Source organism: Vicugna pacos, chromosome 7, assembly GCF_048564905.1.
Source record: "Vicugna pacos chromosome 7, VicPac4, whole genome shotgun sequence".
Taxonomy (NCBI): domain Eukaryota; kingdom Metazoa; phylum Chordata; class Mammalia; order Artiodactyla; family Camelidae; genus Vicugna; species Vicugna pacos.
The window spans coordinates 78772713-78789053 of NC_132993.1; the positions used below are offsets into that span (position 1 = coordinate 78772713).

General features: G+C 42.5%; 1 protein-coding gene across 1 annotated transcript in view; it reads right to left on the minus strand.

The window, feature by feature from the left end:
• NRCAM (neuronal cell adhesion molecule) overlaps window positions 1–16341 on the minus strand; it is a 267174-nt gene that overhangs the window by 208141 nt on the left and 42692 nt on the right. The window contains exon 2 of the mRNA XM_072965233.1: window positions 3191–3345. The gene's annotated coding sequence lies outside the window, so the exon portion shown is untranslated. The remainder of the gene's footprint in view (window positions 1–3190; window positions 3346–16341) is intronic.

Consider the following 16341-nt stretch of genomic DNA (forward strand, 5'->3'; position numbering starts at 1 on the left):
TGACTGACCGTTCTGTGAGTTTCAGAGAACAAGTCATTGTCCCTGAGACCACCTACAACTTGCATGCATGTGACGTCATTCTAAGTTACAGCAACTCAGCATTTACATAAATTCATTTTGTATACATGAAATTCATAGGGTACTGCAATGCATTTGACCAAATAACATGTATCTTCTGCTTAAAAGTGTTGATCTGAAAATAAATGATGAGTGTCTTTCTTTTTTAATGTATGACAGTTGTCTTTTATTTAAAAAGGAAAAATAAAACTGAAAAAAAAATAGGATGTTTCAGGAAACTGGGTTGTGTAGCCATTAGGCATGTTCATTGTTAGTGAACATGCCTAATACGTTGTTACTGAAAGTACCTATTATGGGAAAATTGGCTTGAAAATGGATATTGAGATGACAGTCCTTTTTAAACTGGGATTTAAGCACAGGTGCTTTTTTCTAATTGGAGCATAGCTGATTTTCAATGTTGTATTCGTTTCTGGTGTACAGGAGAAGAGAGGTGGTTTTGATTCTCTTCCCATCCTTCCTTTTAGCAGTGGAACCAGTAGAAAGAAATAAAGGACACCAAAAATAAAATCCATGCTAAAAAAAATTTAGGTATGAAAACAAAAAATAATAAAACCTTAATCAGAGCCTAAAGTAGTAGAGCAAAATCTATTTGTTGAATGCAGCGTGATTAACATACGCCATCAGTGTGAACTGATTTACTTACTTCAGTTTCCTATTTTAAGACACATAGATAACTTCACAGTTCAGTAAAGATTTGGAATAAGAGGGGAAAAAAAATGATAAAGTGGAAAGGACAGAGTGGGTCTCAGCAGACCAGGACTGTGCCTCCAGCTGTCAGCACTGAGTCAGGGACTTAATTTTGCTTCAAATTAATTCTCTCGCGTATAAAAATGGAAGTGACAGATTAACTGATCTTTAAAGTTTCTGGAAGGATGGTAGAGAGGTGGACTAGGAAGAATCAAAAAGGGGCGATTTGTCTTTTTTCCAACAGGTCTTCAGGAAAAAAGTCAGTAAGCTAATTAAGGCCACAGTAATCAAATAACATGCACTCAAAATAGTACTGTTGTACGAATTATTTGAATTTAAAATTTTTACCCATGACATTCCCTCAAAGAAGGCTCTAAGTAATGTATTTCAAAAGTCTAGTTCGGGTAGACTTGACGGCGAACAGTGCAGCCTCTGTTATTACAGTCTCCTTAATGATGCTCTGGGCTGGTGCTGGGAGGACCCAGTGGGAGGGACCCTGGCACCCCTCCCCCCCAAGAACCCAAGAAAGGTCCTGCTCAGTCTCCCATAAGCAATGCTCTGATCCTGGGCAGAGCAGTGAAAGCGAGGAATTGACAAGAAACCTTGATTTATACAGAAAAAGAACTATACTTTTGCACCTTGCTTAAATGATTTCTATAACCACTGTGAATGAAAATGGAGCACGGCACTGTCTTGTAACGCTCCTAAATTTTAGAGTTTACATTGTTTCTTAAACATCAGTTGGAATTTCCTTTCATCGAACTAAAAAGGTCACAATATTTGTCATTTGGAAAAATCCTAAGTTATCTGCCAAGAAAACAAAACCAACAAGTACAGATACAAACAAAATGAGAGGGAATGTCAAAACAAAACGGAAACTGAGAATGTGAGTTGTGTTTTAAGTGCTTGAATGAATAATATTAAAGGTTTAAGTACAAAATCAAATTTGTATTTTAAAAAAGATTTTTAGCTATTGCCTGTAAGTCCCAAATCAATGTTGCTAGCCCTGAGCCCTCCCCTGACCTCCATACTTAACATTTCCAACTGCCTGGCGGACATTTCTACCAGATGTCCCAAATACACCTCAAAATCCTCTCCTCCCCAACAATCGGTCCTCTTCCCTCCTAAATTCTCTTGACAGCATCATTATACTTTCAGTCACCCAAGTCAGAAACCTGACAATTCCAAGTCCTAACAGGTCCTTCCAGTGCCCAAACTATCACCACATCTGGAATATTCTAGCTCTTTCAAAATTCTCTCTATTCCTCATTGCTTCCACCCTAATTCTAGCCCCTGTGTCTCTTCCCCAGATCATTACAAAATGAATCTGCCTTCCTTCAACCCCACTCACCTGCAACTCTTTCTCTATACTTTCCCCAGCCAGCTTAAAACCCCTCAGTGCTTACATACACACACACACACACACACACACACACACACACACACACACACACACACACACACACACACACACACACACACACACATCTATGGTTTAACAATCCCGAGCAACTTCCACACATGGGTTTCATACACCTATACCACTGCCCCTGACTGCAATGCCTTCCTCCAGCTGATCCTGCTGTGTATCAGGCTAACTCCTATTCATCTTTCAAGGGCCATTTCAGGGGACACCTCCCCCAGGAAGCCCACTTTTACACACACAATCCTCTGGCCATAGGCTGACGTGATGCCTTTTCCATTCCTTAATGATTAACACTCTCAATATACTTTTATCCTATTGGAGTTGGTCATATTTATTACTGTGTCTATCTCCTGCATTTGACAGATATTCCTTGAAGGGAAGGACTTATCACCTTTGTTTCTTGAGATCCTAGCCAAGTTTACTGATTCGAAATAAAAAATGAATCAAGTGATGGAAGAAAACAGATTGGAGTGTATGAGAGCATTTTGGAGGGTTACAAACGTTCGGAAATAGCCACTGTTTTTCTTACTTATGCAAATAGTACTTTGTGACTTACAAAGTGCTTTCACATAGGTTCTATTGTTTGATTCTTGAACAATCCTAGAAGGCAGGGTAATGCAGATATGAAGGCTGACAGAGACCCTAAATCCGTAAGAAATGTCTCTGAGAAGAGAAGTGTTACTGATTTTTTCTTTTAAGGGAGGGTGTGTGTGGCTGGGTGTGTGTGTTCAAATAAGTCTTCAGCTATCCGAGCTACACTTCAAATAAATTCCTGTTTGGTCAAAACAGCCAACTGATTTCCTTCATAACTACTAAAAAAAAAAATCTCCTGAAAAAGAAAAACTCTCAAGTCTCCTGAAAAAGAAAACCCCTCAATTCTTTGCAGAGAATTTTCAATAACCTATTCCCCTATTCACCCTCTTCCAAGAAGCCAATCTTGAAAGACAGAACAGCTCATTTAGATTTCCAAAGACAAAGAGAAAACGGTTTCACTCTCACCTTCAGAAGATCCGCTGGTCGACGAGTCTCCTGAAAGCTTCCCTGATTTTGGAATCCGTCCTGTTCTCACGATGCCAGCTACTTAGAGCAGCTTTGGTCAAAGTTTTCAACAAACAGGAGTGAAATACCACGAAGAAAGAATATCACAAAGCTTTCTGAAAGGAAAAAAAAAATCACACACAGAACAGTGTAAATTGTTTGGGGCTAGTTAATTCTATTCAGCTGAGATTTCACTCAACTCTCCTACGAAAATTGACTAAGGGAACTTAATATGTACTAAACCCCATGATAATACTTAAGGACATCAATGTCTGAGAAACTTTAAGCAATGTAATGGCAACAGGTAATGAAAAAAGGTAACACAATTCCAATTACATTTTGGTACAGACAGACGTCTGAATGGCCCCTAACTAGCAGGAAACAACTGTCCACACAAATCAAAGAGAGGGAAAAGGCACTTGATTTTATTCTATTCCAAAGCTTCATGGGAATACACGGTACTTTTCAATCACAGCAACACACAGGCTGCAGCTGGAAAAAATCTAATGCAGATGGAAAAGAACAAACACTGAAGAACCCAGTATTTGATCAAGGCTGGCGATGCCAGCGAGGAACGCAGCAAGGCAATTACATTTTAGAGGTGGCTTTGAAGGCAGTGAGAAAAGGATCCGGGAATGAAGTGTCAGGACATACCACTGTAAGAAAGTAAGCATAAGGTTAAGGTGGAACAGCCCAGAATGAAACCTTAATTAAACGGAAGCCAACCAGCAGAAGTGTTTGAACAGTGTGTTTATTTAATACCTCACTTTAATGAGAAAGGGTAAAAAAATAATCACAGGGAAAAAAATGTTCAGAAAACCTCTTTTAAACCAGAACTTGGGGTCACTGGAGAGTGAGCAGAGCCAAAGCCGGGAGTCTGGACCTGCCTTTCCGACTCAGCGTCTGCCCTCGGGCTTGCTCACTGCTTCTCAGGCTCGCCGGCACATGTGTGCCACTGGGGGGGCCTCTACAAAATATCAGCTGCTTGGCCCCGTGCAGCCAAATAAACCCCTGACCAGTTAAGTAAGAAGATGAGGTGGGATGGCACCCAAGCACGGGCAGTTTTTTTCGAAGGAGAGAAAGTCACAGGAGACATTGTTCAGCGACTTCACTCAGCGCTAAAATTCTCTCTTCTCTGCACCTGATAACTCGAGTTTGTTTTCAAACAAATACAGTTTAAATTAGTAGTATCCAAAATTTTAAAACCCTATACAATTAAATAGTTACTCAATTTTCTTTTTTTAGACGTTTATTTTTCTTATCCTTTTTTTAATATATAAATTTTCTTTTTAAAGCCCAGTATTTTATCCTGTTTTTTGGGGGGGAGGGAGGTAACTAGGTTAATTAATTAATTAATTTATTATTATTATAGTGGAGATAGTGGGGACTGAACCCAGGGCCTCGTGCATGCTAAGCATGTGCTCTACCACTGAGTCCTCCCCAACCCCCCCAATAGTTTCCCACTTTTAAAGAGGAGGGACTAAGGTTCTGAGAGGTTCAGTGACTTATGTGAGGCCCAAGCAAAGTGGCAATGCCAGGATGGAATCAAGCCTTCTGCGGAGGTGAAAGCCGCTCACGAGCTGGGGCTGGACACAACCCTGCTTCAGGCTGGGCTGGACGTGAAAGGAAGACAGAGTCACACCGTAGATTAGGGCTCAGTGCCACTGACATTCTGGGCAGTGGAGAGCATAACCTCAGGGTTGCCACCCCTTAAGGAACAGTGCAGATAAAAATAACCCTAGCAGCTAAATTGTTGAGCACTCCATGTGAGCGAGACATTGTGCTTAGAAGAGCTTTAATCTTCACAAGAGCTCTCCGACCTGAGGTCTGTTGTCTCCAGTTTATAAATGAGGTGACTGAGGCCGAGAGCGCTTCGTCTTGTTTACAAAATGGGAGAAGGGGAATTCTAATGCGGCTCGTCCCTCTCCTAGCCATGGATTGCCTCGAGGGAACGCAGTGATCAGGCAGCTGGGGACAAGGCTACTCCGCCCTCTATCTGCCTTGTCTTTTTTGGTCACAGTGCATCGTCACGTTGAAGCCTCCTGGGGTCTTCCTGGTGCTTCCAAATATTCTTCGATGAAATGACTGATTTCTGTTGTCTGGGAAAGGATTTACATTTTATGGAATGATCTGCATTCTCCCCCGCCACACACACACACACACACACACACACTAGTAGAATTTGAAAGGTGAGAGTTAATTACACTATACTGGAGACTTCTGCTCAGACAGCTAACAGAAGAGTCACCACAAAAATCTGCCCTAAATGATTCAGTCTGTCATGACACAGGAGTTTAAAAGCCTAACTGAACTCTGGAACACCATTTACATTTCATTAGGAAAAAAGTGTCAGAAACATTCTCAGACTCATCTTGAAAACCTTAGAGAAGGAGCCTTGTTACAGTTTGCCATTCCAGTACGTTTACATTATGCAAATTATTTGCTTCCTTTAAATAGCCTTGTGATTGACTATAATAAAATCTCATTTACTAATATTCCGCATGTGAAGTATATTTTATATAAGAACCTAATGCAAAAGCATTACTGTTCCTGACACCTTCGGCAGGTCCTAATTACACTGCGGCAGAAGACCTTCAGCCCTCATTCTGAAAACAGTGTGAAAAGATGGTTTTCATCAGACACTTCTGGGAAGACATAAAAGAGCGACAGTAAAAATGAAGATGCAATTCTGAGAACTGGAAGGGGCCCGGAAGGTGTATCCTACCATCTATCTGCCTATGGCCTTTTCCATTTTCAGGGAACTCTGGGTAGAGTTGGATCTCTTTTCCTGTGGCTTTCACTCCTTGGCCCCAGTTCTGGTCCTGGGAGACAGATCCAGATTCACATCCTAGTGCAGACTTCCCCAGCCGCAGCCCACTGCTCAGAAAAGCAGGGGTCAGTCAATTGCTATTTTAGCAGAAGTGGCCCCAGATCAGACCAGGGGTATGCAACCTGACTCAAGGCTGGGGGATGAGCCATGAGGCAGCTTTGTGCCAATGGTCTCTGTCCTAGAAGGTCAGCCAAGTCAACCAAATTGACTCTCTGGGATCTGGATTGGATGTCAGGAGTCAGAGGAGAACCCACTCAACATGCAAAGATACGCAGAAAGGCTAGAAAAGAGACCATGAGAGAGAAGACCCATTCCCTGAAGTTGCCTCCAACCCTGAAACTTCTCACTTCCCATATCCAGACAGGGATCGGTCCCTCCTCCCTAGGGTGCCCTGAGTGAGTCAGTCCTCTACAGCCCCAAGTGCCCAATACACAGGGACTAAAATTATGGCTCCTCATTTACCAGCCATCCTTACAGCTGCGTATCAGGTTGACAATACCTCCATTAACTTTCTGTAGATATTTTTGTTAGAACCAAGAGAAGGCTTTATTTTCACCTCATTAATATTTCACCTTTTTAGAATGAGTCCACCATTCCAACTTGCCAAAAACCTTTGACATCTCAATTCTGCCCTTCCAAAACATTTGCTTTGCTTTTCCCCTCCGTGTCATCTACAGAGTAGACAAGCAAGCCATTTAGAATGATGTTCATACTATGATACTACATGGAATTGGACACTATTAAACAATGGCATAAAAATAGTGGAGACAAAATTGTTAATGAACAAAAATGAATTGATTTTAGGGTCCAGGTCATGCCTCAAAATTAATAATTACCAATTCTACAAACTGACAGCAGATCAGCCTGCAGATTTAAATAGCTACCTAAACTGACGTGACCAATTTGTTTGCTGGATTAAAGTTTTAACATTTACTTGGTAGAGATTGCAAAACCCAGAAGAATTGCGTTTCAGTCTCATTAGAAAAAATTAGGCCATAGTTGGGATAATTAGCAACATGAACTTTGTGGTTAATTACCTGTGCAGCAGACCAAGAAGTTATGTTTGAGAAACATATTGCAAAAACAGAACTAAGTTCACTTCATCCTTTCCTGAGGCAATCAGGAAAATTAGCAGAATCTGTCATTTGCAGTCGTCTGGTATACCTCTGCCAAAGTAAAATTGTTCTCTGAGGATCTCAACTGCTTCATCTAACTTAGCTTTCAGTCAACCTTGTGGGATTTCTCCTTCGAGTTAAAAAAAAAAACCCACACTGAAGGGCTTTTTAATTTATTTTATCTGCTTTTCACAGTTTTTCTGTCTCCACCATGACTGTCAGGCTATCGAGCTGTAATTTCTCATGGTGGTCACTGTGCCTGCCCAGAGCAACCAAACCCATTCTCATGGCTCTAACTGGATATTTCTGGTCCTCCCGGGACTAACTTTGTATAAAGGAAGAACAGAAAGCTTCAGAGGGGGTGCCTGATGAGCCCGTCTTAGAGAAAGCATGTGAATGTACGTGTAGACTTCATGCCATCTCTGTTGGCCACGCAGAGGCCTTCTGGCTTGCTCCTTTCTCTCTCAGCTGCGTTGAACTGTTAAACCGTTCACTGGACAATTACTGTTTAGGGCCACTTGGACCAGGTTCAGCCCTGGGAGCCACAAGAAACACAAAGGTGACTATGACATGGCAACTTCCGCTCAAAGACAGAAATAAGAGAGAACAATACCACTTGGTGCTGCACGGCGTTTTGTGGTGTACTTTCCACAGAAGTAAACTCACTGAACACTGGGAAAAAAAGCATTCTTCTTGACATTTTACAGATGAAAATAAACTTTCAGTAGGCGTGGGTGACTTAGTGATTCTTCCCAGCCAGTACATGGCAAAGCCAGGACCCCAGAGGCAAGCTCTGTGATTCACGCTACCCCCACCAGCCCACAGGTGCACTTACTGTTTACGCAGGTAAAATGACTACATGGCAACATATATAGACTGCTTACACCCCACTGGGTACTTTTGCAACTGGCTGGCATATATTTGATTTTCATACTAACTTTATGAGGCAGGCGATCTTAGTCTACCCATCTAATAGAGGAGAAAACTGAGGCACCGAAGGTGGACTTGTGGCCCGAGGCTGTAATGGCTAGTTCGTGGCAGAAACTGATAAACAGCACAAGAACGGTGCCACCCAGAAGAAATGTGGGGGATGCCACTGGATCTGTTGCTAGGAAGAGCGCTAAGAAAGTTCTGGAACGTTTTCTAGCGTTTCCAGAACAGTGAGACTTTTCTTCTCTTGTAAATCCAGTGAGAAGACACTGGCATCAGAAAAAGATGGCAATTCCAAGAAAAGAAGGAAATGTGATGCTTCCCCGCTCCCTCCGCCACGGCTGTGGATGCGGGGGGACTTGACAGCCCAGAGAGCTCCGGCGTCAGAACACCACCTGCTGCCTGAATACGCGTTATGTGCATTTTCTGTTATTTCAGATTCTTTGGACAGATCACTCCGCCTCAGCAAAGCAGAGAGAAGGGACCCTTGGCATTCGCTGGCCTTATGTTTGTGGTTGGTGATTTTACAGTGACTGCCTGGCAGGCTTGTGACTTGGCAGCGTGCTGGGGACATCAGTTCAAATCGCACAAACTTGCTGGCGGCTCAACGCTCACACCTCAGTGCCATTTCCTTCCTTGGAACCTGTGTTCAGGTATGAAAAGGTGGGAGCCAGTTAGAAAGGGAGTGTTTCAGCACTCCGTGTGTGCCTTCAGGGGCCAGATGTGGGCTAAGGGCCTCCCAGACAATACTTCTTTTAATCCTATAAATAATCCCATAAAGTGGCCATTGCCATAGTAATTTTTTTACATGTGCATATTTTGGGGGGGAGTGAATAGGTTTTTTAAAAATTCAAGTTTAGTTGATTTATAATGTTGTGTTAGTTTCTGGTGTACAGCATAGTGCTTCAGATATATATACATATATTCTTTTTCATTATAGGTTATCACAAGATAATGAATGTAGTTCACAGAAGCAAACTACATGTTCATCGACAGATGACTGGATAAAGATGATGTGATGTATAAATATACAACAGAATACTACTCAGCCATAAAAAAAATGAAACAATGTCATTTGCAGCAACATGGATGGACCTGGAGAATGTCATAATAAGTGAAGACAGAAACAAAAAGAAAAATACCATATGATATCATTTATATGTGGAATCTTTTTTAAAAAATAGTACAAATGACCTTATTTATTAAACAGAAAGAGACTCACACATAGAAAACAAACATGGTTACCAAAGGGCTGGGAAGGTGTTGGGGGGCATAAATTAGGAGTCTGGGACGAGCAGATACAAACTACTTATATAAAATAGATAAACAACAAGGTCCTACTGTACAGCACCGGGACCTACAAGGGCATATGGATGCTCGGAGAAGAGCAGTGACACACCCCAAAGTCAGACAGCGTGTCTATGTCAGAGATGGGATTTGCACCCGGGCTGTCTGCCCCTGTGCAGTGGCATGCCTCCTATATTTCTGCTGAAGTTATTAAACAAACAAACAAATAAACAAAAACTTTGTGAGGAGAGGAAGACACTAGGTGAGAGATAAAACTTTGGTTAATGTTGGAAAGACAGTTCACTTCAGATGTGAGATTTATGCAAAAAACCCCAGGGCACATAGGGGAAATCTTGTTCACGGATAAAGCCAGGAGCCTCTACCAACTTTCCCGTACTCTTAATTTGAGAGATGCCTGGAAGTCTCAGAAATCAGACCCCAGCGGGCCTGCTGGGTTCCTAGGCATTCAGAGGCAGAGGGAGAAATGTGTCAAAGGCAGGCATATACCAGGCACACCCGGTGTAGCCGGGGGAAGTGCGTGGCTGACACGAATACTGTGAAGGGCAGACCACGTGAGTCGCTGGGGCGTCCAGAGGAGGGAGAAGGTACTGGGATCTGGCGGTAAATACTGACAACCTCATTGAAATGCTGGCAGTGAGAGAGAGGGGAGAAACAGAATACTAACTCAGGAGGCAGCAGAGATGAGAAGTGGGTTTAAGCCAGAAGAGATCTGAGCTCATTTATAGGCTACGGTGACAGATGTAATAAGGAGAAACAGAGAGAGAATGAAGCTGCGAGTGGCAGAAAGAGTGGACGGAGCCAAGGCCCAGCACAGGGGCTGGCTGCTGGGGACACGCACTGGGAGGCAGGGAGTTCCTACTGCCCTGGGGCCACTTTACCTCCCGCAACCTCAGGGGTGTGTGGGCCACCTCATGTCTCCTCCCGTGTTGGAGAGAGCACACCTCAGATTGAAGCACCTCTGAAATTGCTTTTCCAGAATCAATGCCAACACCCCCCTATGCAGAAACCTGCTTATTTTCATAGTGCCCAGTCCGCTTGCTAAATACCAGCTGGAGGCAGTCAAAACGAAATGAAATGCCAACACGCTTCAACACCTGCTTTGCAACCTCGAGCTTGACTTTCATAGAAAAAATAAAACCAATCTGCTTTGATGACTCTGAGCAGCAACTGAACTAGTTCCAAGCTGACCAGGGGTTTGTTTATTTTGCTTAACTCCAGTCACTTATTCAAATCACTTCACAAATACGCACTGAGAGCCTGCCTACCGGGTAAAGCACACCAGTTCAAAACTGGCATGCTGATGGTTTTTATGTTCCTTTCTCATTTTTTTTTTTAAACAGAGGTCCTGGGGATTGAACCCAGAACACCTCATGCATGCTAAGCACGCTCTCTACCACTGAGCTATACGCTCTCCCTTGTTCCTCATTTTGACTGCATTGTTTTAGCACAGGGTTTAATTTTATTTGGGGGGAATTTCTGCAGGTGATCTTTTAATAATAACATTTATTTCTTTCTGACAGAAAAAGTGTTTTCGTTTTCCAAAATATGAAAAGTAAAGTTAAAAAAAATTAAAACCAGGGGGAGGGTATAGCTCAGTGGTACAGCACATGCCTAGCACGCGTGACGTCCTGGGTTTAATCCCCAGTACCTCCGTTAAAAAGTAAATAAAAATAAACAAACCTAATTAACCCCTCTCAAAAAATAAATAAAAATAAAGTTAAAAAATTTTTTTAAATTTAAACCAAATGTTATTTATCTTCCATCACCAGAAATAAAAAGTGTCATTGTTTTGATGTATCTCTTACAAGTATCCTATTTTCCCCAGATGTACATACATATGTATATGTATATATGCATACATATCTTTCAAAATCATAGTGGCATAACACAGAATGCACTGATTTAGTCACCTGCTGCTCTCACTTAACAATACAGAATGAACACAGTCTACAAAATCAGTTTTAATGTCTGCTCAATATCCTACATATAAAGAAATCACTTTCATTTAACGAATTTCCAAATATTGGCCACTAGTGCTACTCCATTTGATGGACTTTTTAATACCATTTTCCAAAAAGATGCTGTTTTACTAGCACTGGCTGAAAACAATCAGCAGAATTCTTACACAGTCGGTATGTGGAGCAGTATGAAGCGAGAGGTTCCACTTCCCTCGCTGGGATTTGTGATCCACTGAACTAAGAGGCTTTCAGGCTGGATGTCTGCTCAGAGCAGCAGCCCGCCTTCCGACCCGGCCACGTGCTGTGCACCAGCGGTTTGGCAGTGAGTGGTCTGCTCGGTCACAGGTGACCGGAGGCACTGGCTGCCTCTTAACGCAGCTTACTGCTAAAAGCTTGGCTCTTTCAATGAACATATCAGAGCAGGAAGGATGGACAAACTGGTCCCCCATCTCAGACTCTGTGTGGAGACAGTACTTTCTGGGACAGAAAAGAGAGCTTAGGGGAAACATTGATAGTTCAACATTAAAAATTGACAAAGTTTCTTCTTGTCATAACGCGGTCATAGCATGCCTCAAAAAAAAAAAAAAGACATTATGTCTCAAAGGAAACCAAGGGCTAGGTCGTGAAATTATAAATAACTATTTTCATTGGTGTTACTATTATTAAATATTAGATGAGGACACCCACAACAGCTCAGGATTCTGCGTCTGTCCTGTAGGGGTTCTCAACCCCGCTGGCACTCGGGAATCCTGAGGTGATGTGTTCACTACCTTGATTGTGGCTATTGTGTCACAGGTGTGTACACACCTGTTTCACAAGTGTATACATCCGTCAAAACTTAATCAGATTGCTCACTGTAAATATGTACAGTTGGCTGAGTGTGAATTGTACCTCAATGAAGCTGTTAAAAAATTAAGACCCCAGGAGCCCAAAACCCACACCTGAGATTCTGATTTAACTGGTCTTGAGCGGGTCTCCTAAGGTGAAGCCAAGAATCATTAATCTAATACAAAACAAATCTTCCCAAAGCTAAATTAAATGACAAATTGATATAATTGATATGAAATTGCAAGAGACTGTTTTTAAAGAAGCAATTTTATCATTCTCAAGTACAAAGAATATAAATCTGCTTTTTTAAAAAGTGCTACCCAGCAAAGAAATTTTGGGCCTTGCTTTAATAATCTGTAGTAATTAATTAATCACACTTTAAAGAGCTTCCTGTGTACCAGGTACCGTTCTAGGCAGATCATGGGTCTGACACTTTTAAGAGCCCAACATTCTCTTAGATGGATTTAAACTAGATTAAACCCACAAACTAGTTTAGCCATTGATTTATCTAGGAAAAACTGAAAACAGAAAAACGTAAAACCCCAGAGAGTAATCACGGATTCTCTACAAGAGGGATTCAAATCCAGGAGGTTTTTCTCTATTTGCCAAGCCACTGAGCTGGGCACAGGCTTTTTAGCAAGAATGTGGGAAAAGCTGTCCCAGAAAATTGGAAGCTTCCTGCCAGAGGGGACCATCATCCCCTCCCGACACCTGAGGCTTCGTGCCAGTATTCCATCTGTACATCCCGAGACAGCTTCACATCCATAATGAAACATCCCAGCCCTCTTATTAGAGAAAATTAATATTCAATATTCGCTCACATGTCTTTACACTGTTATTAATAAGAAACTTTGAAGATAATTAGGGTTGGCTTTGAGCACCGTTTGGAACTACACTCAGCTGGAGAGGGGCCATGGAGCCCAGGGTTTCATTACTCACCAAGGCTGAGCGCTCTCTGAAAGGGATTAGACGAGAAGGAAATGGAACCGACTCTCATTCACAAAGAAACAATCTCCCTGAGTTAACAGGACTGACTGTGTGTGGTGGGGAAGACAGAACTGTGGCCATCACAGGCATGGTCCTTCTCGGTCCCCTGTCACCCACGGCCTCCATTTGAAACAGCAAAACACAATTAGGTGAATGAAGCCCTTTGGGTTGGGGAGTGAACAAGAGGTGTGACGTGTCTGAGAGGTGGGATATGTCCGGGGAGCTGCTGAAGATGTGGAACACGTTCCCAGGTGAGAAGCAGCAGGCGGTCCCAAGGGAACAAGACTCCCTGGGTCAGAGAACAAATGAATGAGCACCAGGCAGCAATTCAAGAGTATGGTTAGGGTTGGTGAGTTTTAAAACAAGTAAGTCTGCTTCCGTTTTGTAAATAAATTCACTTGTGTTATTTTTTTAGATTCCACATATAAGTGACATCATATGTTATGGGCAAGTGGAGGGTAAGGAGGTAGAGGGATAAATTGGGAGTCTGGGATTTTCATATACTAACTACTATCTATAAAACAGATAAACAAGAAGGATCTCCTGAAGAGCACAGGGAACTATATTCAATACCTTGGATAGCCTATAATGAAAAAGAATATGAAAAGGAATACATATATGTATAACTGAATCACTCTGCTGTACGCCATTAATGAACACAACATTGTAAACTGACTACACTTCAATTCAAAGAAAAAAAAAGGTAAACTGGGAAAAGGTAGGCTTTCCAGACTGCTGACTCCTGTCACCACTTCAATTAAAATGAAGCAATATTGACCTGGTTTTTTCACTCAGTAGAAATGGATGAAATATTTCATATTCCTCGCAGGAAAAAAGGTAAGACCAACTTGGAAATGACCATCAATAACCAGCTCAGTGCCTTTCACAGCTCCCTCCCTGCTAACAGCCTGCGGCAGCTAGGCAGCTACTCTCACACTAAATACCAGGTTCCTCTTGACACCTCCTCCCCCGACTTCCCCATCTGCCTGACACCCCTGTTGGCCTCTCTGCAGAGTCTCTTTAGATCCACGCCTGGATCACTCTTCAGTTCTATTTTCACCTCTGATGCCATTTCTCAGGTCATCCCAAGCTCCAGGCACCATGCCTACGGACCAGGTCACCCCATCTTCATCCCAGCACCCAGGTCAGAGGTCCAGGAACCCAGTTTTTTTGGGGGTGGACACAATGCTCTGGGTGTTTGAATATCACATGATGAGAGACCTGGGATGGACCCTCATTTCAGTGAGAAATTCAACCTAAAAATTTCCCCCAGGAAAAGCAACCCTCACACCCTACAGAAACTGTGAACATGAGGTCATATTTAGTTCAACCTGCTAGATGAATACTATGCCTGAACTTGTGCAGGACAACTAGATTCTAACACTATGCATATCAAAATTCCTGGTTCTCACTATCAATCTTGAAACCCCCGAATTTCTTAAAAAGAAAAGCCCTACCTGCAACTCATCACACGGACCTTTAAAACATTACTTTCACATGAAGTCTGGAGGCTAATTTTCTTGGAGAAGAGATGAAGGTGAAACCTGAGAGCGCTCTTTAAAAATGTAATGGATGGGTTCCCAGGAGTAGAGCTGTGGGCAACCCTCACTGCCAGTGAATCTCCCAGGGGCACTTGCACTGATGTTTGAGCCACGGACTTGATTGGTTTAGGGTGGGGACTGGGCTTCGATCAACTCCTTAAAGCTCATTCTAATGTGTATTAGAGGTAGATCTTCCCAAGGTAGGTCTGACTTCATTAGAGGACTAGTAAGTACTTTGTAACAAACAGAGCTGCCCAAAGAAAGAACAGGTCACCTCACCGGGAGTGAGTTCCCTGTCACAGTAAGTGTGCCTGGAGGGGCTACACTTCTGAGCCCCACCGGAGACCGTGGAGAAGGGGTCCTAAGATTTTTTGAAACTGATTTTTTCTTCTATACTAGTTCTACCTAGGGTCATTATTTATTTATTTATTCATTCATTCATTCATTTTGGGGGGTACTAATTAGGCACATGTTTATTTACTTATTTATTCATTTATTTAGTTATTTTAATGGAAGTTCCAGGGAACTGAACCCAGGACCTCATATACACCAAGCACGTCCTCTCCCACTGAGATATGCCCTCGCTCCAATTATTTAAGTTAGAGCATGAAAAGAAAAATGCCTCATTTGCAATGTCATCTTAGAACAAAAACAGTTTGTATAAAATCTTTTATATTGTCCACATAAGGTTTGTGAATCTACATAATTTCAAAATTGTATGCTGTTTCAGTATTATTTTAAAGAAATTTCTTTCCACAGTAAACGGAACTGTTATATTCTAATTCTTGACACTTTCCCCCCCAACTTTCTACTACTTCTGCCTATAAAAGATTGCATACGAAAACTGTTTCTCCACCTCTTTGCCAACACTAGACACCATCAGCTTTAATTTTTCCAATCTCAGAGGCAAAGCCCCAAAGTTTGGCATACAAGCCAAAGTATAAACGGCAATTTTCCAGCCTGTTACACTTTTTTTTTTTAATGATGAAGCTAAAATATCGCAGCAGGAGTCTAGAGTCTACCCCCAAACCTAGAATTTTGCCCAAGGTTCTAAGAGTCTAAAAGATCTTTGCAGACAACTCCTTCCTCTTTAGAAATCCTTACCCCTACAACCTTCAAAAGATAATTCAAAACCCACTTCCTCCAGGAAGTCTTCCTTGATTAACTCCCTTGCTCGCAAGCATTTTTATTCTTCCTCAACTCTGATCCCTCAACACTTACTTAGTTTGTGTTGACTACAAAATCCCCCTTTGCATCTCCCAAGAATGCTGGTAAGGTAGAAGCCTAGGAGGCGATTAACTAACAGAAGTGAATAACGATTTCTTAAATGTTTAGTCATTTGGCTGGTGTCTATTTACTGGCTGCTGTATTGGACCCAACGTACATGCTTCTCCAGATCTGCCTGCCTCTCCCCACACTGCTCCTCTGGCTGCTTGCTCCGTGGACAGCCCCTGCCCTCCCTGAGCACCACGGCAGGCACTACAGCAGCCCGGGAACCCTAGGCCGCCCTAACAGGTAGTGTGGACACTCCAGCTCCCACCACCTCAGGGTCCCCATGGAGCCCCATGCTCTGGGGTATGGGGTCTGTTTTCCCCACAGGCTGACCAGAGCGGCT